Source organism: Triturus cristatus, chromosome 2_1 (assembly GCF_964204655.1).
Source record: "Triturus cristatus chromosome 2_1, aTriCri1.1, whole genome shotgun sequence".
Classification (NCBI taxonomy): Eukaryota; Metazoa; Chordata; class Amphibia; order Caudata; family Salamandridae; genus Triturus; species Triturus cristatus.
Genome location: NC_140581.1, coordinates 380,158,186 through 380,183,386, shown reverse-complemented (window position 1 = coordinate 380,183,386; position 25,201 = coordinate 380,158,186).

Genomic DNA, 25,201 nt, shown 5'->3' with positions numbered 1-25,201 from the left:
ATATATATATATATATATATATATATATATATATATATATATATATATATATATATATATATATATATATATATATTATCTACTGGCAGTCGCCAGTAGATAATTATAGTTAGGATCGTGTTTCCATAGGAAATCCGCAACATTCTTTTGGAATAATTTTGGCGCCGATTGACGAATCCTCGCAAAATTTTCAAAATAGGTGGGGCGCTACGCTCCTTCCCTGAAAGTCTCAGGGGGATTCATCAAGCGGGGGCTGAGAAAAAGGGGGGGTCCCAAAACGCGTTTTCCCCAGGCATTTTTCCATAGGACCTTTAGTCCAAGCTACAGCCCGAACGACTGAACAGAATTACGTGAAATTTGGCAGAGAGGTAGTCCTCAGGTCAGGGATGTGCCTTTTGCAGGTCTGGTGTAAATCTGTTCAGTGTTTCCTGAGAAAATAGCATTTAAAAGCATATATATATCTATAGGCGCGCTCCGTGCTCATACGGTAAAACTTACCGTACGCGCACGCTGCCGTGCGCGAGCGCGATTCTGATTGGTTATTAGATCTTAGTAAACATTCAAATCGGTCGAAACCAGGAAGTGTCGGCCGCCATTTTGTCTCTCGCAGTCTGAGGGGGTGAAAAACAAAGGTGGAGAACGTGAAAAGGGGGCAGGGTGGACAGTTCCTGCCCCCTAGCCTTTGTCAGGGGTTCCCAGAAGGACCCCCAAGGGCCAAAATTTCCTTTAATTTTTTTGCGAATAATCGCGGAGTACGCGTAGCGTGCGCGTACGGTAGAAATGGAAAAATTCCGCGAACTGCGTCACGTGGGTGCGTGGTGCGCAAAGCGCACCGAGCGCCCACAGCGCGCGCACCGTGCGTGAAGCGCACCTTGCGCGTAAGGTACGCGCACGGTGAAAAACCTTAAAAAAATATTTAAAAAAAATACATAACTTAGCATTTTAAAAAACGTACAAATTCACTGAAAAAACCATAGGTTTCACACACGTTATAGTTAGGAATTAGCATTTAAAAAACCTTGCGAATTCACTTAAAAAACCATAGGTTTCACACATGTTATAGTTAGCTGGACATTTCACTCGTGAAAAACCATTGAAATTCCCACATTATAGTTAGTGCAGGCAACTATAACTCACGCGGCCGCAATCCTCTGCTGATGACGTCAGATATTACATCACTGATGACATATATGTCTTTCTGAAAAAAAAATATTTGTAATATATGTATAGCTAAAAATTAATGGAAGAAGACATGGGTAAATAAGTGTCTAAATACAGTGATGTAATATCTGACGTCATCAGCAGAGGATTGCGGTCGCGTGAGTTATAGTTGCCTGCACTAACTATAACAGGGGAATTTCAATGGTTTTTCACGAGTGAAATGTCCAGCTAACTATAACATGTGTGAAACCTATGGTTTTTTAAGTGAATATATATATATATATATATATTTACATATATATATATATATATATATATATTTATATATATATATATATATATATATATATTTTTTTTTTTTCCCAAATATGTCAAGTATAACGACCACCACCGAGCATAATACAATGTGCACGGGACAGTGACTTTTCTCTGCACCTCTATTTCTCTTCTCTTTTTCGTACCAAGGATCCCAGTTTATACTCTATACTGTATACTCATGAGGTGTTTTCCTTTCCTCTCCCAATTTCATATGTGGAGCTCCACAATGGAATCAAAGAGATCGTGCCAGTAGATTTATTTAGGCACGCACAAAGCTCGATCTGCAGCGGGATTTTTTCCAACAGTATTTGGAAAAAGCCCGTGCTTTTCTTTTCACCCTAAACAATTTATTTCGGTAAACACAAGTTGCTACCTTGTGTACACAGACAGAACATTGGGCTATACGGATGATAGCGGCAATTGATGAGGAAACTGAAAGGAGAAATGCTGCGCAAAATTTATTTGCAAGAGCGCCTAATAAAAATAGAAACATCAACAATGAATTAAATGCCAAAGACAGTTCTCTGCAAGAGAAATTAAAAAGATTTGAGAAACTAAAGAAGTCTGAGACCTCAAAATGGTGGGAGGCGATATCATTGGAGGATTACGTAGAAAAAGAGATTTTACCAAGGGGTCTCCGAATATATATCACACCAAGTCATGAATCCCCTAATCCTTCAATGCTCCAGGAATGGGCAGAAAACTCAGCCTCAAGCTCAAAACGCATGCTTATGATCTTAATTAAATATGCCTGGGAAGACAGAGAGGCAATAATGACTGAACTGAAAACCTTAGAAGAGGAAATAATGAAACACAAAGAACAGGAAGCTGTGAGCAAATTCATGACAGATCTCAAAGGGAGACTAAAAAGACATGAAGAAGATATTAAGGCAAGAAAACAACGGAAGCTACATCGAGATTGCTGTGACTACGAAAGTGGGAGAATATTAACATACAGCCACAAATATGATCACATGTACGAAAAACTTGCACAAGGAGTAACAATTGAAGAGGTAGCTAGAACCCCAAGTGGCGCCAGTTCTATAACTAGCAGTGATCCAGAAGGAGATGTACAGGAAGGAGGTACTAACGAAACAACAACCGTAACAAGACAACAAACGAATTTTTTAGAGGAATATCGCCTCATGACAACAGGGAGGCAGATTCCGAGAACAGTACAACCACCGAAAACGAGAGGGAGAGGGAGAGGTCGAGGACTCCAAACAAGAGGAAGAGGAAGAAACAGGGAAGAAACTGGCGAAGAAGACAGCGAATCCAACAGAGAATCAAGAAGAGGGCGAGGACGTGGATACAGACCAATGGGAAACAAAAAGAGTGGTCAAACACAACAGAAATAATGGAGGACGCAATGGTAAACAAAACTATTGTAAACTTATCATACAGACCACTTAGCATGGAAGAAAAAAGAACACTATGTTTGGGTCTTTCATTTTGTCCCACAGGTAACTTCAATTACCCGGAAACTAGAATTGACATTTTTAAATTTATACGCAAACTTAAGCTAAAAAAATGGCACAACAACAGATGGGTAAGACCACCAAATGAAAGCAATAATAGCTGTATGGGAATAGATGATATACCTTACACCAACATAGGAGATCTCAACACACTAACAACGCTAGTGGACCTGTATGATGATCCCGAGTGTACGACTAATGTAGAAGAAGAAATGGTTACGGATTGTCCAGCTAAAACAGGATTTAAACCCAAATCAATTTTCTATCCCACGACACCGCACGACAACATAGATGCTTTCCACGAAACAGTAATGAAAGATCTAGTTACTTTCCGTATGAGAACCAAAAAACCCTCCTACAAGCAACCCAAAATGAATTTTACTAAAAACCAATGGGAATTTGTAAAATCATTAGCAGAAGACGACAATATAATAATCCGTCCAGCAGACAAAGGCGGTAATATCGTCTTATGGGATCGCAGTCTGTACATTAATGAAGCACTCAAACAGTTAAATGATGAGAAATACTATGTGATAAGCAATATGGAAGAATATAATGACAGCATAATAAAAATCTGGGCAATGCTAACGGCATGGAAAGACCAAGGCCTCATACAATGGGAAGAATTCTGTTACTTGAAAAAAGATTATCCAAAGTTACCTAGTTTCTACCTATTGCCTAAAATCCATAAAAATGCCACTTCACCGCCAGGGAGACCAATAGTTTCATCGATTGGTTGTGTTTCAGAACATATCTCTAAATACGTAGATTATTTTCTACGAGAGTACGTGGTAACTCTTCCGTCATACACTAAAGACACCAAGGATTTTCTTGGCAAAATAAATGATATCGTGTGGGAGGAGGATTATCAACTAATCACAATGGATGTAAATTCACTCTACTCCATAATTGACCATGAATTGGGATTAAAATGTTGTTTTCACTATTTGAAAAAAGAAAAATTTGCTTTTTGGACCACACTATGACAATACTAGAAATGATAAAATTCTGTCTAACACACAACATTTTTTTGTTTAATGATCAAATGTTTAAACAAGTCCTCGGTACTGCTATGGGGACTTGTTTTGCCCCAAGTTTTGCCAATCTTTTTCTTGGGGTGTGGGAAGAAGAGGTACAGAAAAAAATTACCCAAACCGAGTCAGGAGAAAAAATAATTAAATGGCTTAGGTACATCGACGACCTTTTTATTATATGGAAGGGGGATGAACAATCAGCAATTGCATTCATAAACAATTTGAATGTCAATGATTACAACCTGAAACTGACACATAATATAAGTAAGATAGCCATAGAATTTCTAGATGTTACGGTGGAAATCCGCCAGAACAAAATCTGCACAAAACTGCACAGAAAAGAAACAGCAGGGAACAGTCTTCTTCATGCCCTGAGCAGCCATCCAGAAACTTTAAAATGGAGTATTCCATTTGGAGAACTGCTCAGGGCAAGAAGAAACTGCAGTAGCATGGAAGATTTCTACATTGAACAAAATGTAATGCTTGAAAGATTCAAAGAAAGGGGATATCCCAAATGGGTGCTAGATAGAGCAGTAGAAAAAGTGAAAAACATCTCAAGAGAAACAACTCTGCTAGAAAAACCTGAGGAGGAAAAAGAAGGAACAAACCAACCTAGGGTCATCCTCACATTTAACGCAGAGTCTAAAAACATTGCCAAAATTTTGAATAAAAACTGGAACACATTGAAGACGGAACCTAGCTTGGTAAAAGATTTACCTACACGTCCACTTATCACCTAAAGGAAAAGCAGAAATCTGAAAGATATTCTGATGAAAGGTGACATTTCCAAACCCCAAAAAAACACACGCCTTAATTTAAAGGGGTTTTTTCCGTGTGGTCACTGTAGAGCGTGCCGCAACAGTCACATGCGGAAAAAATACAGTACACCTATAGGTGAAAGGAATATTGAACAATTCCTTACATGTGGAACTTCATTTGTTATTTATATCCTCGAATGTCCTTGCCACTTAAGATATGTGGGGAGTACCACTCTGGCAGCAAAAAAGAGGGTGTTGGAACATATGCGAGCTATTAAGAACAAAGATCCACATTACCCTGTGGCAAGACATTTTGCTAAGTACCATCTATCCAACAACTCACTCTTATCTTTCTTTGTTATCGAACAGATAGAGTATAACAGAAGGGGTCGTAATAGAGAATTACAACTCAGACAGAGGGAGTCTTGGCACATCATTAACTTACAAAGTAAATATCCAGGAGGATTAAATCAAGAGGAGGAATTGAGTGTGCATTTACGAGAATAACATTCATTGGATGCTATGTTCTGTATATCTAATTGATCTGTATATTTGTGTACTAAGAGGTAACTGAGTAGAATTTTAATTGGAAAAATGTATCTAATATATTTATAATTTGTTTTATTTTAGGAGGAAAGGAAGGGGCCGACTCCGGAAGGGAATCGCAATATACCCCTACCCTTTTCTTCCAGAAGAAAATTGAATCACATGACAGATAAGAGAACCTCCATATTCCTAACGATATGTTTCAGTTCTTTTCTGTAATGTATAGATTATATAAGGGAAAGGTAGCACAGAATTTTAATTTTGTTGATTTGGGTGTGGATCTTTGTGGGGGGAGCAGGGATATATCATGTCATGTTTTCTGAGGAGAATGGTTTTAAAACGGTCAACAATACTGACACTGTGTCATGAACTCGTATAGCTTATAAATACCATTATGCACACAAGCGCATTACCTCATGTGTATGCATATCAGAGCACTATGCTTTATGAATAGCAAAATTTATGTGCATATATTGAGGACTCACAAAACAGATCATAGCACTAGACTGAATATAGGATATGTCTTTCTTGCTACTATGCGTAATGGTTATAAAGAAAACATGTATAACATGAACAATTGTTTGAAACTATGAATACAATAGTTTAAAATCAGAGCACTATGCTTAATGAATAGTGTAAATTATGTATATATTGAGGACTCACAAAACAGGTTACAGCACTAGACTGTATACAGGATATTTCTTTCCAGCTACAATGTATAAAGGATAACAACATGTATAATATGAGGAAACAATTGTTTGAAACTATGAATACAATAGTTCAAAAAATTAGAAATAGCATGTTAGGCCATTTACAGCACTAGACTGAACATATGTTTCATCGATACTTTTGACTAGCTTAAAATGGCCGCCAAACTAACACACTTGGTAGATACTAGTTTGTATGATGTCCGTTTTCTGTTTTGATTCCCTGATAGTATAAACGTGTATTCACCCCACGACTAAGATCTGGTGATTGAAAAGCTCGGTGGTGGTCGTTATACTTGACATATTTGGAAAATTTTGAAGTCGGCGCGCTCCGCCGACACTGAACGACCTGCCTGCCTTGGGCGTGGGGAGACAGAAGGAGCAATCTGAAAATGAATATATATATATATATATATATATATATATATATATATATATATATATATATATATATATATCAAATCCAAAGAGTTGCCTGTGAAGGAAGGAGCCCACAGAACAGGTGAGTATCAGCCACAATCTTTATTTGAAGCAACAGCGGGGAAAAATGAAAGGCGGCAACAGGTTCAGGCACCACTGTTAAATAATGAGAGGTCCCGCCCCAGTGGGCGTGGCCACACTCTGGCCCGATGGTACTTGTGGTGCCCGTATTACTTCATTGAGCAACCATGCCATAACACCAATGTTGTCCAAAATAAAACCACAGTGTGTTTGCACAGCCAAGCACCCTTCCTCGTTGCTGACAATTGTCTTAAAAAAAAACGTCACTGTTCTCCATAGCGAAGGCGTCATTCGGCGTCTCCAATGGTGGGCTGCTCGCAGCCCCAAGGCTCCCCTCCGCAGCTCAGGCAGGCCGCTTAAACATCAAATCCAAAGATTTGCCTGTGAAGGAAGGAGCCCACAGAACAGGTGAGTATCAGCCACAATCTTTATTCGAAGCAACAGCGGGGAAAAATGAAAGGCGGCAACAGGTTCATCGTGCCTGACGCGTTTCGTGCATTGCGCACTTTCTCAAAGGCAACGGACTTCAGAGGCAGCAGCATGACATTTTCAGGCACCACTGTTAAATAATGAGAGGTCCCGCCCCAGTGGGCGTGGCCACACTGTGGCCCGATGGTACTTGTGGTGCCCGTATTACTTCAGTGAGCAACCATGCCATAACACCAATGTTGTCCAAAATAAAACCACAGTGGGTTTGCACAGCCAAGCACCCTTCCTCGTTGTTGACAATTGTCTTTAAAAAAAACGGCACTGTTCTCCATAGCGAATGCGTCATTCGGTGTCTCCAATGGTGGGCTGCTCGCAGCCCCAAGGCTCCCCTCCGCAGCTCAGGCAGGCCGCTTAAACATCAAATCCAAAGATTTGCCTGTGAAGGAAGGAGCCCACAGAACAGGTGAGTATCAGCCACAATCTTTATTCGAAGCAACAGCGGGGAAAAATGAAAGGCGGCAACAGGTTCATCGTGCCTGACGCGTTTCGTGCATTGCGCACTTTCTCAAAGGCAACGGACTTCAGAGGCAGCAGCATGACATTTTCAGGCACCACTGTTAAATAATGAGAGGTCCCGCCCCAGTGGGCGTGGCCACACTGTGGCCCGATGGTACTTGTGGTGCCCGTATTACTTCAGTGAGCAACCATGCCATAACACCAATGTTGTCCAAAATAAAACCACAGTGGGTTTGCACAGCCAAGCACCCTTCCTCGTTGCTGACAATTGTCTTAAAAAAACCCGGCAATGTTCTCCATAGCGAAGGCGTCATTCGGCGTCTCCAATGGTGGGCTGCTCGCAGCCCCAAGGCTCCCCTCCGCGGCTCAGGCAGGCCGCTTAAACATCAAATCCAAAGAGTTGCCTGGGAAGGAAGGAGCCCACAGAACAGGTGAGTATCAGCCACAATCTTTATTCGAAGCAACAGCGGGGAAAAATGAAAGGCGGCAACAGGTTCATCGTGCCTGACGCGTTTCGTGCATTGCGCACTTTCTCAAAGGCAACGGACTTCAGAGGCAGCAGCATGACATTTTCAGGCACCACTGTTAAATAATGAGAGGTCCCGCCCCAGTGGGCGTGGCCACACTGTGGCCCGATGGTACTTGTGGTGCCCGTATTACTTCAGTGAGCAACCATGCCATAACACCAATGTTGTCCAAAATAAAACCACAGTGGGTTTGCACAGCCAAGCACCCTTCCTCGTTGCTGACAATTGTCTTAAAAAAAAACGGCACTGTTCTCCATAGCGAAGGCGTCATTCGGCGTCTCCAATGGTGGGCTGCTCGCAGCCCCAAGGCTCCCCTCCGCGGCTCAGGCAGGCCGCTTAAACATCAAATCCAAAGAGTTGCCTGTGAAGGAAGGAGCCCACGGAACAGGTGAGTATCAGCCACAATCTTTATTCGAAGCAACAGCGGGGAAAAATGAAAGGCGGCAACAGGTTCATCGTGCCTGATGCGTTTCGTGCATTGCGCACTTTCTCAAAGGCAACGGACTTCAGAGGCAGCAGCATGACATTTTCAGGCACCACTGTTAAATAATGAGAGGTCCCGCCCCAGTGGGCGTGGCCACACTGTGGCCCGATGGTACTTGTGGTGCCCGTATTATTTCAGTGAGCAACCATGCCATAACACCAATGTTGTCCAAAATAAAACCACAGTGGGTTTGCACAGCCAAGCACCCTTCCTCGTTGCTGACAATTGTCTTAAAAAAAAGGCACTGTTCTCCATAGCGAAGGCGTCATTCGGCGTCTCCAATGGTGGGCTGCTCGCAGCCCCAAGGCTCCCCTCCGCGGCTCAGGCAGGCCGCGGAGGACAACATTGGTGTCATGGCATGGTTGCTCACTGAAGTAATACGGGCACCACAAGTACCATCAGGCCACAGTGTGGCCACGCCACGGATTGTGGCTTCACAGGCAACTCTTTGGATTTCATATATATATATATATTCAGAAAATCACTAAACTACCCGTCCGGCAGCAGCAGGCATCCACAGCACCCCAATCAGGACTCGAGGCAGATTCAATTCTTTTACAATTTATTCCATCACCAAGGTAGGGATACAACGGTCTACGCGTTTCGGGGATGTGCCTTCGACTGGACCATAGAGTTTTCTTCGTCTAGAATGTCTTTTTTAAAGGGATAGGTACAATTTTAAGTCCATTTTCTATTTTTAAATTTTTATATACATTTTTTTATTTTTTTTAAATACAAAACTTTATTCAACATTCACTGTTATTTTAAGACGTATCGCTGTTCCCACTCCACATAAAGATTTAATCATTATTGGCTAGATCAATAATTGTAAAGTACTCAAAATAGTTCATGAAAAAAAGGCTGAATATATTTTATGTTATATAAAGTGCATAAGTGTCTGTGCAAAAAATTCGTATGATCTCAAAAATTAAAAAGGAAATATTTTCCATATTTCCACTAGTTAATGGTCTCATGGCGATACATTTTCATTTTTTGGATCTTGTAGTATTTCCTGACATCTTCTATGTGATGTAATTTAAAGTGCCATTAATTTTGGTTTTTCTGTGCAAAATAGCAAAGGTTTCGTTTCAGTAAGTAAAGGGATACATTTGACATATTTCAACAATTTCCATGTAAAGTACATTTTTATCGAAATTGTTCATACTTATCAATATTATCTATGTCTTTTTGTTTATAACCCATTAAAATTACCAACAATTCTGTGCAAATTATGCAATAATCAGTGTATATATGATGAAAATACTCTCCCAATTAATTTAAAAAAAGGAGAGAGAACGGAAGAGGAAAGAGAAATATGTTCAATGTAAAGTACATGATTTCCAGATCCAAATTATAGTATAATCTCTATTTAAAGGCCACTTGACCAATTCTATTTCTCAAGATCATTTTAGCACCAATGGACCAACAAATAACAAAAACAAAAACAAGGGAAATATTTTTTCTCTCTCTCTGCAATAATGTTCACATTGATATTTCAGATTCATAACTTCATTCAGAATCGGAGTGAAAATAGGATATACTGTCTCTTTTTATGATGTTATTGTTGCAGATGTATGTACAGTTCAGCAACTAAGTTATGACCAAAGGGGGTCTCCGTACCAATTTTTAGAATATATCTTGATTCCATTTTTCTAAGATCTAAAGTTCTATCTCCCCCTCTGTTTTTCCAAGTCGCAATCTTAATTCCAAAGTACTTCAATTCTCGATCATTACTCCCATGATGTTCAAAAAAATGTTTTGCAATTGGGTAGTTGAAGTCTTTATTTTTGATTGCTCTTAGATGTTGCAATATTCTTAATTTCAACTTATTTATAGTGCTTCCAACGTATTGTTTCTTACATGGACATTCCAGGATATAAATTACATGATGTGATTCACAGGTGATATGATCTTGAATTTGTTCCATTTCACCATTTTGTAATTTGAAGTTTTGTTTATTTTGGCCATGTTCACAGGCCTTACATTTCTGACATTTCCAGAATCCCGGAGTGTTTAGCCAGCTTTTGGGTTTTTTTAGATTTTTTTCTTCGTAGTGGCTCTGTGTAAGAATATCCCCCAGGCTTGCAGTTCTTCTGTAGGTTATGCTTGGGTTAGTTGGGAGCTTCTTATTGAGAGTTTCATCCAATGTTAAAATGTTCCAATTCTTTTTTATCATTTTCTTAATTTCAATGTTTTCATTATTGAAATCCACAATTAGTCTGATTGTGTCCTGCTCATCAAAGTGTTCAACTTCATCATCCAAATTAAAGCTAAGTATAGATTCCCTTGATTTCCCATTGACCTTGGATCTGGCTGTTTTAATCACCTCAATGGGATAACCTCTTTCTAGGAAACGGGCGCTCATTTCATTTAGTTGTTGGTTCACATCTTCAATTTCGGAACAATTCCTTTTTACCCTTAACATTTGTCCGTAGGGTATGCTCCATTTTAGGTGCTGAGGATGTCCACTATTAGCATGTAGGATGCTATTACAAGCAGTAGGTTTGCGATGTATTTTACTGCATATTTTGTGATTTTTGATGAAAATTTCCACATCCAAAAATATGATTTTTTCTCTGCTGACAGTGGATGTAAAACTTAGATTGAAGTTGTTCTCTTCTAAGGAGGCAATAAATGTTTCTAGACCTTCTTGTTCCCCATTCCAAATTATGAACAGGTCGTCTATAAACCGACACCACTTAATGATATTCATGTTGTCATTTTTTGCTAGGACGTCTTGTTCCCATACGCCCATCAAAATGTTGGCATATGTTGGGGCAAAGGATGTCCCCATTGCCGTTCCTTGTCGTTGAAGAAAAAGATCATTTTTAAAAAGGAAGATGTTGTGTGTCAAGCAGTATGTCAACATTTCAATAAGCATATTCGAATGTTCCAAGTAGCTTGATGATCTTGTGTTAAGAAATTCCCTAACTGCTGCTATACCATCTTGGTGTAAAATTGAAGTATATAACAAACAGACATCAACAGTTGCCATTATCATTTTTTCATTCCATTGTACATCCTGGATTGTCCTCAGAAAGTCTGTTGTATCTTTTATGTAAGAAGGGAGTGAAGTAACATATTTAACCTCTTCTGTGCCCATGAAGAGATAGTCTCGTCATGGAGCACGGTCGCGCTGTGCCCATGACGAGACTATCTCGTCATGAAACCCGCCCACTAAGGAAACGCCCGGCACAGGAGGGGGAAAGGGCGTGGCACCGAAGGGGCTAATGAGGAATGTGTCGATAAACCTTGATGTATTTTCCAGGAATGACCCTATTGAGCTCACAATTGGTCTCCCTGGTGGTTTGCTGGTGGATTTATGTACCTTTGGTAAAAAATATATTGTAGGTACAACAGGATGGTTTGTTTTTAGGTACATATATTCATTGAAATCGATTAAATAGACTTCATTCCACATTTTCAATTTTTGATGGAATTCTTGTGTCCATTGTTCCATTGGATTTGCTTTCAGGCATTCATAATGTTCTTGGTTTGAGAGTTGCCTCCTAGCTTCCTCAAGATAGTCCTCAGTGTCTTGTACAACTATATTACCTCCTTTGTCTGAGGCTTTGATTATAATTTCAGGATCATCTCTCAGTTCTTTTAAAGCCTGATATTAATTTTTTGTTAAATTCCAATTTCTATTTTGATGATTTTTCAATTTATTGTTTTTTACTCTCTCTTTAGTTTGGTTCAGAGTTTGAGATTCAATTGTTTTGGAAGTTATGAGTTTATTGATGTCTTCGATCATCAACTCTTGGAACACATCCACTTTATTCCCTGGTGCTAGTTGGGGACAAAACGTTGATTGTTTTTTCAGACCACTCCTTCCTCCTTCTCCAGTGGATATTCCCATTTTTTGGCACAATTGGAGGTCACTTATTTTCTCCGTGGTATTGTCCAGTCCCTCTTCTGAGGCATCTAGTGTTCTTAGGTTCACAAGATCATTCGAATCCAATGGGGAAATTTTATTGAGACTATAAGTGTCTGACCTTTGACTAACAGTTTTTTCAGTGTAATATTTTTGCAGTTTAAGTTTGCGACAGAATTTATACAAGTCAATCCTGATGTTTGGGATGTCCAGGTTCTGATTGGGACAATATGATAGACCTCTATTCAATAATTGAATGTGATTTTGATTTAAGGTCATTTTTTGAAAGATTTATAACCAGATCTCCTTTGGTTGAAAATTTCATTAATTTTTTTATTTCTTTCCTATTTGCTTTTTGGATCTTGATCCGCTTTCTGCTTCTTCTTGTGCCTGTACTATTTGTCCTCTTCCCAATGTTGAACCTCTTCCCCTTCCTCTCTGCCGCGTCACCATTTGCATTAACCGCATCTCCCCCAAAAAATCCAAACCAGTGTTTTGTTCTTCATCTGCAGAGCTTACATCTGAGCTCTCTGGTGTAGCCGTTGGTCTTTCTCCCGTGTCTTTTTCCATCAATGCCCTGCTTCTTAGATGATCGAATTTTCTAGCAAAGGTGTAGATGCGCCCTGATGCATAATCAATGCGATCACGGTTGAATTTGGATGCTTTCCGTTTTTCAATATCTTGCTCATGTTTCTCAATCTTCTTTTCCATGGACATTAATAATTCCTTCTTTTCCTCATTTTCCGTGAATTTTTCCAATTCACCTTCCAATTCTTTGATTTTCTCAATCATATTTGACAACTTCCTTTCTGCATGGATTATCAGATTTCGCATCAATTTAAAAGAGCATTCGTTCGTGTCAATTTGCCATTGTTTGATAAGGTCTTGGTCCAAGTCATTCAATGTTGGCATTCACAAAATTCTGAGTCCACGTGGCACTCTTTTAAATTCAATGTATTTTTCCAATGTGGTCTTTTCCCACCATTTATTAACTTCCATAATTCTACATTGTTGCAGATCCCTGACAACACCTTGTAGAGATTTCTTTGTACTATCTTTTGATTTTTCCAGGGTGTACAAGCTCCCCTTAGAGACCATGTCATCATCCAGTAATTCATTAGCCCGTAGTGCTCTATTTTTACTTCTTTCAGCCATTGTTCATGAGCTTATTTTCTTTTATTTTTATTGTTTGTTGTTTTTGCCAATATGTTGTGGTGAAGCGATATTTCCACTATCCTCTACCAAGGAGTTGCATTTACTTTCACTTTTGTTTAGTTTAATTTGCCGCAGAGTCTTGGTTGTTCTTGGCTGTTCGTATACGAGAAAAGCCAAAATTCGGGAAAATGTCGCTTATTATCAACTTCCAATATTCCACCTGAGATTTTATGCCAATATTGTTTGCATGCCCATGAGCAGCCCTCGCATGCGGTGATCGAGCCTTACGTAAGCCTCGCTCCACACTCGGCTGTTCCTTCGGTGTGTCGGTTTTTCCTTAGCGCCCGGGACTCGGTGGAGATGCGGCGAACTCACGCCACCTCCATGACCTGTGCAGGTCGACACACCCACCACTTCCACCCAGGCGGTCCGTACTCACCGTGCACCACTCCCGTGTAACAGCCTCAGCTCTAAGGCACCTCCGCTCGTTTCTCAGTGTTGCATCAATATGACATCAGGTGGGATTTCTCGACAGAGGTCATGACGGCAACCTTTCACCGCTTCAGTTCAGCTGTACGAAGCGTCCGCCAATTACCTCAGCTCCCGAGTGCTTGTGGTGTGTGTTATCAGCCTCCACACGATAGCTTCAGAAAATCACCAAACTACCCATCCGGCAGCAGCAGGCATCCACAGCACCCCAATCAGGACATATATATATATATATTTATATCAACGAAACACTCCTCAAAACCTCCACATGGCGAAATGAGGAAACGGACCCATCGACTGCTGGTTAGAAATTTGATCTTTATTCCAACCTCTCTTGTTGACGCGTTTCGAGCATATAGTGCTCTTGATCACACAACGAGCACCGCGTCAGCCATTATTTTAAATGCAATGTGTGTCCCACCCCTTAGTGTTTGTCATGTGATCTTCCACCATGGATATAAAAGAGTTACTTCATTGACGCATATCATTCGGACAGCATATCAAAGGGACATAAGTATAACCCAATATTTTACCATTTCTCTTGTACAGCCCAAATGCTGCAATAGGGTACTCTTGCACAGTGTTGACCCCAAAATTGCATATATAAAACAGGTTTGTATACCTTGAATTTGTACATGATAGGTGAATATTCTTACTTTTTTGCCTGCATAAATGCTGAGAATCACTTGTAAAGTGACACATGCAAAAAATATATATACACCCATAAATATACAATATGCATTATTATAAATTCACTCAATAGTGATAAAACCTAATGAATAAATTATGTGCAGAGTAACAATACATGTGCAAATTACAGCCTGTGCAAAATCGCAAAAAAAACAACGTCCCTATATTTGCATTTGACATACTTAATTGAAGATTTAAAACATCTTCTAAAAGCCCATCTTATAGTGAAAATATTGAAAAAAGACTTTTTGATAAAAATATATACATATAAAATATATACATATATTAAACTTCTTCTAATTATTTGTGATTATAAAGTGCTATTTTTGTACCCTTAAGTACTAAAATATGATGAGTTTAAAACTCAATAAAATACCTATTTCCCCACTAAGAGTGTACACTAAGATATTTACAAATTTTAAAAGAATCTGGGTAATGGGATGGATAGGAATGATATCAACAGTACCTGACCTGTGTCGTAGACCAATCAAAAATACACATTATGTATTATAGATTCAGTCTAAAATGCTGGACAATATTCAACGTGTTTGAGTGCGCTATGGTTTAAACTTCTAGTTGGTTATCTAAGACAACAAACTAAAACCAGTTCTAAAAAGTTATAAAAAGTTATGTAGGTCCTCCGTTGTGTTTAAACCATTGGTGTATTTGCTATCAAGTTCTAGTATATTGCCGGTTTCCTTTCTTCTCAATAGCTTTTCTCTATTTCCTCCCCTTCTAAGTGGTGCCACTGCATCTATTACAAAATAAGTTAGACATGCTAAATCATTGTTGTGAGTCGATTTAAAATGGCGTGCCACCGGGTAAGATTGATCATTGTTAACAATGGCTCTCAGGTGTTGTAAGATCCTGACGTGCACCTGTAGCTTGGTACTTCCCACATAACGCAAGCCACAGGTGCACACCAGGACATACACAGCATACTCAGTGCGACAACTGTAGTTACCCCTGATCGCCACTAGATTTTTAGAAAAGGGAGTCTCGTAATGGGTTGTATTGTTGCCAAATTTACACGCTCTGCAAGACGTGCATTTAAAAAACCCATTCTTCAATTTTAGCCAGGTACTGCCATTGCTTAGTTCTGGACTAGATCTCACCAGTCTGTTATGCATGGATTGTGCTCTTCTATATGTAATATTGGGAGTTTTGGTTAATTTTTCTCCCAATATGCCATCTGTTAATATGATGGGCCAGTTCTTTGTAATGATAGTTTTAATTTTTTTAATTTTTCTTTCCTGTTTGCTGAATGTCATTATAAGACGAGGTGTCTCACATTCTGTTGTATCTTCTTTGTTTGTGGGCATCAGTAACGACTCCCTAGACCGTTCTTGCGTTTTGTTCAATGCTTTAGCCAGAGTTTGTTTACTGTAACCTCTGGCTTTCAAACGACTCATCATTGCTGCAGCCCCTTCATTAAAGCTTTCAGTTGTGCTGCACACTCTTTTGAGTCTTAATAGCTCCCCATAGGGTATGCTTTCTATTAGATGTCTGGGATGGCCACTGCTGGCATGTAAAATACTATTGCCAGCAGTGGCTTTGCGAAATATTGATGTTGATAATATGTTGTTTTTTATTTCAATTTGAACATCTAAAAATTCAGCTTTGGTTGTACTCACATTGGATGTAAACACCAGGTTATAATTATTGATGTTCAATGATTCCGTAAACTTATGGGCACTTAATTCATCTCCCTCCCACACACAGAAAACTTCATCAATGAATCGATACCAATGACGCACATGAATGAAGTCAGGGGTGGCGATGAGATCACGCTCCTCCCACCAGCCAACATGAAGACATGCAAAGCTGGGGGAGAAGCATGATCCCATCGCCACACCTCTAGTCTGTTTCCAAACCTCTTTACCAAACATGAAGAAATTGTTGTGTAAACACCAACTTATTAGGTCATAAATCATTTGATTGTGGCTGTAATATTCACAGGATCTTCTGCCTAGAAAATGTTTAATGGCCTCCAATCCTTTATCATGGTTGATACTCGTATCGAGGGATTCAATGTCTAGTGTTATCATACACCACTTTTCCTGCCATTTTATCTGGTTTAATCTGTTCAAAAAATCCCCAGTGTCCCGAATGTAGCTTGGGAGCATTTTCACAAAGTCCTGTAAATAAAAGTCAATGTATTGGGAGATGTTTTCGCTTACACTGTTGATTGATGCAATGATTGGCCTGCCCGGTGTAGGTAATCTCATTTTGTGAACTTTCGGTATGAAATATAGATTTGGTATGATTGGGTTTTCATTGTGAAGAAATGCAAATTCAGTGGGTGATATTGAACCTTCCCTCTTGAATTTCAACAATGATTTTTTTATATTTTCTTTTGCTTTTTTATACTCAATCCCATTCGATTTTCTGTAGCACTCAACATCTTCCAAGTGTCTCAATGCCTCAATGATGTAATCTGTTTTGCGCCAAAGCACTATATTTCCGCCTTTATCTGATTTATTTATAATGATTTCATGATTCATGCTGAGTTTCCTCATTAAGTTGGTATATTGTACTTCGTTGTATGACCTTGTAGTCCTAAGCCCATTCACTTTCTTGTTGAGTTTTTTTAAATCTCCAATAACACATTCATGAAAGATATCCACTGCATCTTTGGGCATTACCGGGGTAAAGATACTCTTAGGCTTAAATGGGCTTTCACCTGCTCCTTTTTGCTTGATGTTGATATTAAATAGTTTCCTTTGCGTACTTGTAACTTCCGTCAAATTGTGTTGTGAGGTATTGACAGAGGTTTCTTCAAGTTCACATAGTGTCAATAAAAGTTTGGCATCAGCTGCCGCAGTTGTAGAATTTTCATTGTTTAGAACTTTATGTGTTCCCTCAAGTGAACTCACATTAGCTGCCACATTACTGGTACTTGCTTTGATGGTGAAGAATTTTTTCAGTTTAAGTTTTCTAATAAAACAGAAAATATCTGCCCTCGTGTTGATGTAATTAAAAGTATTTTCAGGGCAGAAACTCAGGCCCAGAGCTAGGAGTTGTTTTTCTGCCGTTGTTAAAGTTTCATCTGTTAGATTAATTATAGTGCAGTCTTCTATTGCCTTTTTTTGTACCACGTTTTCTTTTTTTGCTGTGGTTTTCTTATGTTGTTTTCTCCTTGCTCTTCTTCTCGCATTTCTCCTTCTTCTGTTTTGTTGTTCCGCGTTCTGAGGCATAATGTCTGTAGCCTTTCTTCCACTAAAAAATCCACTTCTTCACCTACATTCAATACCATGTTGTTTGTATACTCTCCATTGACACTTAATTCAGAGCCTGATGTACTCGTTAAGGATGCTGTATCTTCATCTGATTCCAATCCTCTTCCACCTATGCTTTGTTAGTTTTGCTGGCGTAGTTGTGTTTGATTGTTGGGTTTCTCACCTAATCTTAATCTTTTTGCATGTTCATATCTACGTGCAAAAGTATATATTTGTCCCATCTCATAATCTCTTTGATCACGGGAGAATTTATGCGCCTTGCGCATCTTGATTTTATCTTCATGTTTGCACAATCTACTACTTATTTCTGAGCATGTTTTGGATATTAAATCCTTCTCCTCCGTTATGTCTATTTTGTCAAGTTCTTCATTGATTTTGGTGATTTCATCCAACGTTATTTGACGATCAATTAGAGCATATTTGCTTAGAGTTCATTGAGGCCACCAAGTTACTTTCTCCCCATTCTTTCAACATAACCGGATTGGGTTTTTCAAAACTCGGTGCTAATAGTATCCTCAATCCTCTCGGTACTCGTCCCACTTCCTCATATTTCGTGAGGGTCATATTTCGTGATGCTCCCACCATTTTGTAATTTCAGATCTTGTTTTTTTCTCCAAGCTTTTTAACAGTTGTCTAGTATCTTGTTTTAAACTGCTTCCTTCGCCGGTCGTTTTACTGTTGATGGCATTAGCCTGCGGCCGGTTACCAAAAACATCTTCTGCTGCCGCTTCCCGTTCCCTTTCCAGACTCGCTGACATGTTTAAAATCCGGTGCGGTGAGGATTTATAATGTGGATACGACCTGCGCCGTAACTACCACTGAACCACACAGTCGGTACCTCCCCACCTGCGTAACTGCTCTATCACGTTTATTCACCGCCGGTATGCGTCTTCAATCAGTCCTCCGACCGAATTGTCCTCGCTCACCACCCGGTTCCGTAAACCATACACAGCTGCAGGGGGCTCTCGATTCTCTATTCCTCTCCGGAAGTAAAGCGTTTGCGTAGTTGTTGATCGAGGCCGCTTCAAGGAAGGGGGTGCCGTTAACGGAGACAACTCACATCCGTGATGATTTCAAGGAAACACTCCTCAAAACCTCCACACGGCGAAATGAGGAAACGGACCCATCGACTGCTGGTTAGAAATTTGATCTTTATTCCAACCTCTCTTGTTGACGCGTTTCGAGCATCAAGTGCTCTTGATCACACAACGAGCACTGCGTCAGCCAATATTTTAAATGCAATGTGTGTCCCACCCCTTAGTGTTTGTCATGTGATCTTCCACCAGGGATATAGAAGAGTTACTTCATTGACGCATATCATTCGGACAGAATATCAAAGGTACATAAGTAGAAGTATAACCCAATATTTTACCATTTCTCTTGTACAGCCCAAATGCTTCAATAGGGTACTCTTGCACAGTGTTGACCCCAAAATTGCATATATAAAACAGGTTTGTATACCTTGAATTTGTACATGATAGGTGAATTTTCTTACTTTTTTGCCTGCATTAATGCTGAGAATCACTTGTAAAGTGACACGTGCAATAAATATACATACACCCATTAATATACAATAAGCATTATTATAAATTCACTCAATAGTGATAAAACCTAATGAATAAATTATGTGCAGAGTAACAATACATGTGCAAATTATTTATATATACATATATTATGCATAGGGTGCTCCATAGAAAAGATGCTCTCCACCTAAACTTTGGAACTAGCCAGAGTTTTCTGCTTCTTTTTTGCATATATATAACTTTAGAAGAACAGTTTGCAAATAGGAATGGGCTTACTCCTTTGTGGGTGGGTGCACGTCCCTCTCTAAACGCCTCCCTAACCCTTCTGTAACCCCAAACTTCAATTCCCTTAACCAGTGGTGGCTGCCTCGGAATGGGAGTGGTGGGGTTGGGTGATGGCTTAAAAATAATTTTAAAAAATAAACGTACCTTCTCCGCCATGCCGTCACTCGCCTCTCCCGCCACCGCTCACCTCTCCTCTGTCCTTAGTCTGCTGGAAGCACCGGAAGCACCCGGTATTCTAAACTCTCACAGCCAATCATGATGATGCAGGAATAGTGTCTTGATTGGTCTGAGCGTCCTGTTTGGATGCTCAGGCAGTGCCTGGGAGGCTGGGATCATGTTCTCCACTGGGCTGTGCATCACAGTCCAATATAAAACTAGCCAAGTGCGCATGACAGTTTGGGCGGCCCTAGAGGGCTGGCCAAACCGTCATATGCACTAAAGGAGTGCAAACAACTCCTTCCCTTCTCTGTTGTCACAGAGCCCAGCCCTGCCCCACCTCCCGCATAGAAAAATAAAATGATAGTAACGTTGTCTTATCATTTTATTTTAATTTTTTGCACACCTGAAATAGAAGTGTGGCAACACTCCTCCGCCTTAGCGGAGGAGCCGCCACTGCCATTAACCCCTCCTTACTGCTTCCATAACCGCTCCCCCTTTAGTAGAAAGTATTCCCATTTTCCAGCCACTTTTCACTGTTCCTCAAACATTTACTACTAAGGGGCCAATTCCGGTCGGAAGGGCTCCGACCGACGGTCAGAGCCCATCCGACCGATTCAGATCATGTCGGCCGGATTCCTTTCCGACCGAGCCATTCCGATGGGCTCGGTCGGAAAGGAATCCGACATGGATTTCCGGATTGCAGACGACAGGCTCGGAGAGCCCGTCCACCGTCCGGTAATCTCCCAGTACTCCCCCGGCCGCCTCTTTGTGACCGAGGGAGTACGATGGCAGTTTTTCACTGCCTTTTCGTGACGGTTTTTCTGGTACGAAAAGGCAGTCAGATACTGTCTTTGGGGGCCCCCAGTAGGGCCCCATGAGCGCGAGGCTGCCGTATGGTGGCCTGGGGGCACCTATGGTGCCCCTCTGTGTGAAGAAAATGAGTTTTTACTGGGTTCTATTAATTTCGTTACATTCCTCCATTCCTTGCCATCTCGTGACAAAACCCTGCCTACAGCCTCCATTTCTGCTGACGCTCAAAACTATTGCATACCCAAGTCCCCCTGTTCTTTGCAGTTAACCAATTCATCAACATAAAGCCATGAGACACCTACGCCCTGTGTAAACAAGCTTGTTTTTTATCTTCTGCTTCCTGCTTGGTAAACATCCTTGACACCTTGATCAGGTTGTCTGGACAATGGTCTGACTGACCGAGCCTTGATCAAGCTGATTGAACAATGATCTGGATGCCGAGCCTTGATCAAGCTGATTGAACAATGGTCTGAATGCCGAGCCTTGATCAGGTCATCAACTACAAATACCGCCTTGATCAGGTCATCAACTACAAACACCGCCTTGATCAGGTCATCAACTGCAAACACCGCCCTGATTGAACAATGGACTGAATGCCAAAAGAGTGGAGTAAAAATGTATATAAGGCTTGTTCGCTGTGGAGTAAAGCAGCAGCCTCCTGGGTTTTGTCTCTGACTAGCTTGGGACTCTGTTCCATAGCCCGGGCTATTGTAATAAAGGTGGTTCTCTCTGCAGACAAAGGTTTCTGGGTCCACATGAGGAGGGTAAGAGTAGACTCGGGTGATTCCTGCACCGCCAAGCTCCCACTCCTCCTTGAGGTGGGCTTTTCTTGGTTCTATATGTGGATACCTGCACCCGGTGGCAGGCACCTTGGGGTGCCGCCCACAGGTTGCAGGGATGAACTGCACCTCTGCTTTCCACGATGCAGGCATGCATTGCGCTCGGAATGCATGCTTGCATTGTGTTGGATACGAGTACTACCGAACCCTTTTCGGTCACATCGTAAAAGCAGGGCCGTAACCGACGACAGCAGGTCGGTCGGTTAGGGCTACTGCCCGATGTCGGATGGGACATCGGAATCGGTGCCTAAAAAGTATACTTACATGTACGAAGACTCTGCGGTTGAGGCGGAGAGCTCCACACATAAAAGACGGGAGAGGCTGAGACCTTTGCACATAGGTATGTATATAGCATTTTGCAGTACCTTAGTAGTACTATTATAGTTCTACTATACGTACCACAAAATGCAGTTTCTGAGGAGGACCCCCTTCTTTTTTTTTAAAGAGAGAAGGGTAAATTTGTATCTGAAAACTTAGCAGGTTTATGTCTTCCTGGACAAAGGTATGGCCAGCTTGCAGAGTAAGGGGATCATTCTTGCTTTCAATACTTTTACAAAGAGTGTTGATTTTGCACACAAAGAAATGAGAGAGTTTTCTCACAGAACTCTTTAGTTTCCAGATAAGATAGAATCGCCAGAGTAAGCTCACTCATCTCGTACATGATCTGAAATGTTTTCTTTTTGTATATTGGTTGAGATAGAAGATGAGAAAAAATGTACCCATCAATATTTTGTGGGGCAGTAGATTCTCACTTCAAAAAGTAGATACACACGATGTGTTTCTGTAACTAAATAACCTCATTCTGAGTTTCCCTCCATATCATTGGCTAAGAGAGGCACATTCTGTTTACTGCCATGCAGAGGACTTTCCTCTGTCCAACGACGCCACTAGTTATGGATCAGTAAAAACTTGCACGGATACACCTTGTATTTAGTTGGCATCTGCAAGGATTTTGTTTTACCTCACTGCATGCATCTAGTCTGTGGAGGAACTAAAATAAAGTAGCTCATAGCACCTCAGTGGACCACAAAATGCTCAAGGGAGTTCCAGATTGCCCAAATTGGTGATGTCTCTGCCTTCCAGTCTGTATTTCAGAAAGGCTGCGTTCTAGCAAGGCAAGGGGTTTGGTGGGCAGGACACCTGGTTACTGGGAATCATTCAGCAACCAGTGGCACATTATTTCATTTGGCTCCATTTTCACATTCTTGGGCCCTGATTTATTGGGATTTGGTGTAGGCCAGAGTGCTGCACTGCCATACGCCAAAGTGAAAGGGCAAGAATGCATTGTATTGATGCAACACTGTGTATTCATCTCCTTTCCCTCTGCTCTGGTACAGTTTCGGCAGCCTAGTGCCAATGCAGGCACCAATGCAGGTGCCTGCGTGTCCCCTTTGTGGCCTTCACCTCGTTCCAGTGCTTGCTTCCCATTGCACCATGGTAAAAGGGGGCCTGTGTTGTAAGCAGAATTGTTTTGTGCAGGAAGGGGCACAAGGAGAAATATGGATATTTCTCCTTGTTACGCCTCACCCCGGGAGACATACGGTTTTGGTGCTTCTCCACGTTTATATGCTCTTGTAAATATGGGGAAATGTTAAAATCCATTTGTGTTGCATGGGTACATCCAGCGTAATATCCATGGTATGCCTCCTGAGAACAGAGTAAGGCAATGCAGAGGTTTGCACTGCCTTGCCGTACTCCATATCTATGAGGCCATTCAAAGCCACGTATAGTGGCTTTACGTGGCCTCATGGATATGATTTTGTGATTTGCAGCACCCAAGCATCACAAAAAGTGACGCTTCTGTAGCACAAGGGGCACCTAAATATGTCCCTTGGTGGCCATATAGGTGAAAGTAGATTCTAAAAATGATTCACCAGGTGATTTATTTCTGCAATCTACAGACAGAAAAATGGTAATTGAGCCCACCCCTATCTCCTAAGCACATGATTTTTTTACTTAGTTTTACTGAACAAGTCTGGGACTATCAATAGGTTCAGTGAACAGGAAGCCTTCATGACATATGTCAGAATTACATTTGCATCAGTACGCTTATTAGCGCGTTCATCAAGATTCAGAGACACATTAATTACATGACAATCTTTTGAAACTTTATATATTCCCTTTAAAACTATTGCTTACTACAAATGAATTTATTCATCATGACAGAGGACGTTTTATCCTAATTTTATGGCCATTACATTCAACATGTTTAAGGCTGAACAACTATCATCAAGCAATATATATATATATATATATATATATATATATATATATATATATATATATATATATATATATATTACCTACTGGCGGTCGCCAGTAGGTAGTTATAGTTAGGACCACGTTTCCATAGGAAATCCGCAACATTCTATTTTGAATAACTTTGGCGCCGGTCGACGAATCCTCGCGAATTTTTCAAAATAGGTGGGGCGCTACGCTCCGCTCCTACCCTGAAAGTCTCGGGGGGATTCGTCAAGCGGGGGCTGAGATAAAAGGGGGGTCCCAAAACGCGTTTTTCCCATGCATTTTTCCATAGGACCTTTAGACAGGGCTACAGCCCGAACGGCTGAACAGAATTACTTGAAATTTGGCAGAGAGGTAGTCCTCAGGTCAAGGAAGTGCCTTTTGTAGGTTTGGTGTAAATCTGTTCAGTAGATTCTGAGAAAATAGCCTTTAAATCAATATATATATCTGAGCCAGCTTACGGTGCGCTTACGGTACGCTTACCGTACGCGTACGGTGGCGTGCGCGAGCGCGATTCTGATTGGCTCGTAGATCTTAGTAAACATTCGAATCGGCCGAAACCTGGAAGCGGCGGCCGCCATTTTCTCTCTCGCACTGAGAGTGATGATGAAAATACAAAGCACAAAAACATGTAAAGGGGCTGTTTAGACAGCTCCCACACACATAGCCAAGGTGGGGGGGTCCCCAAAGATCCCCCAAGGCCAAAAACGGAATTTTTTTTTTTTCGCTAATTTCGCCGATTACGCTTACCGTACGCGTACGTTAAAAAATTATATAAAAAAAAAAATTATCCACACTCTCCCCACCCCGTGTGCAATTGGTGTCCGAAGGCCACCAATTGTGCATGGCTTGTAAGAGCTGAGAAAAACTATAATATTTTTTTTTTTAAAAATTTAAAAAAAAATTATCCACACTCTGTCCACCCCGTGTGCAAATGGTGCCCGAAGGGCACCATTTGTGCATGGCTTATAAAAATTACGAAAAATTAAAATATTACCTTTCAAAACGAAGTGCATCATATGTCCTTCATGTGCGCACGGTGCGCGAAGCGCATCGTGCGTACATGGCCCATCTAGCGTAACGTGGGCACGCGGTGCGCATAGCGCACCGCGTGCCCACCGTGCGTGCACGGCACTAACTGCGTAAAGTGGGCGCGCGGTGCGCGAAGCGCACCGCGTGCTTACTGTGCGCGCACGGTGCGCGAAGCGCACCCTGCGCGCACAGAACGAACTGCGTTAAGTGGGCACGCACGCCACGAATGGCGTAAAGTAACTTAGCATTTAAAAAAACGTACAAATTCACTGAAAAAACCATAGGTTTCACACACGTTATAGTTAGGAATTAGCATTTAAAAAACCTTGCAAATTCACTGAAAAAACCATAGGTTTCACACATGTTATAGTTAGCGGAAATTTTACTGATAAAAAACCAATGA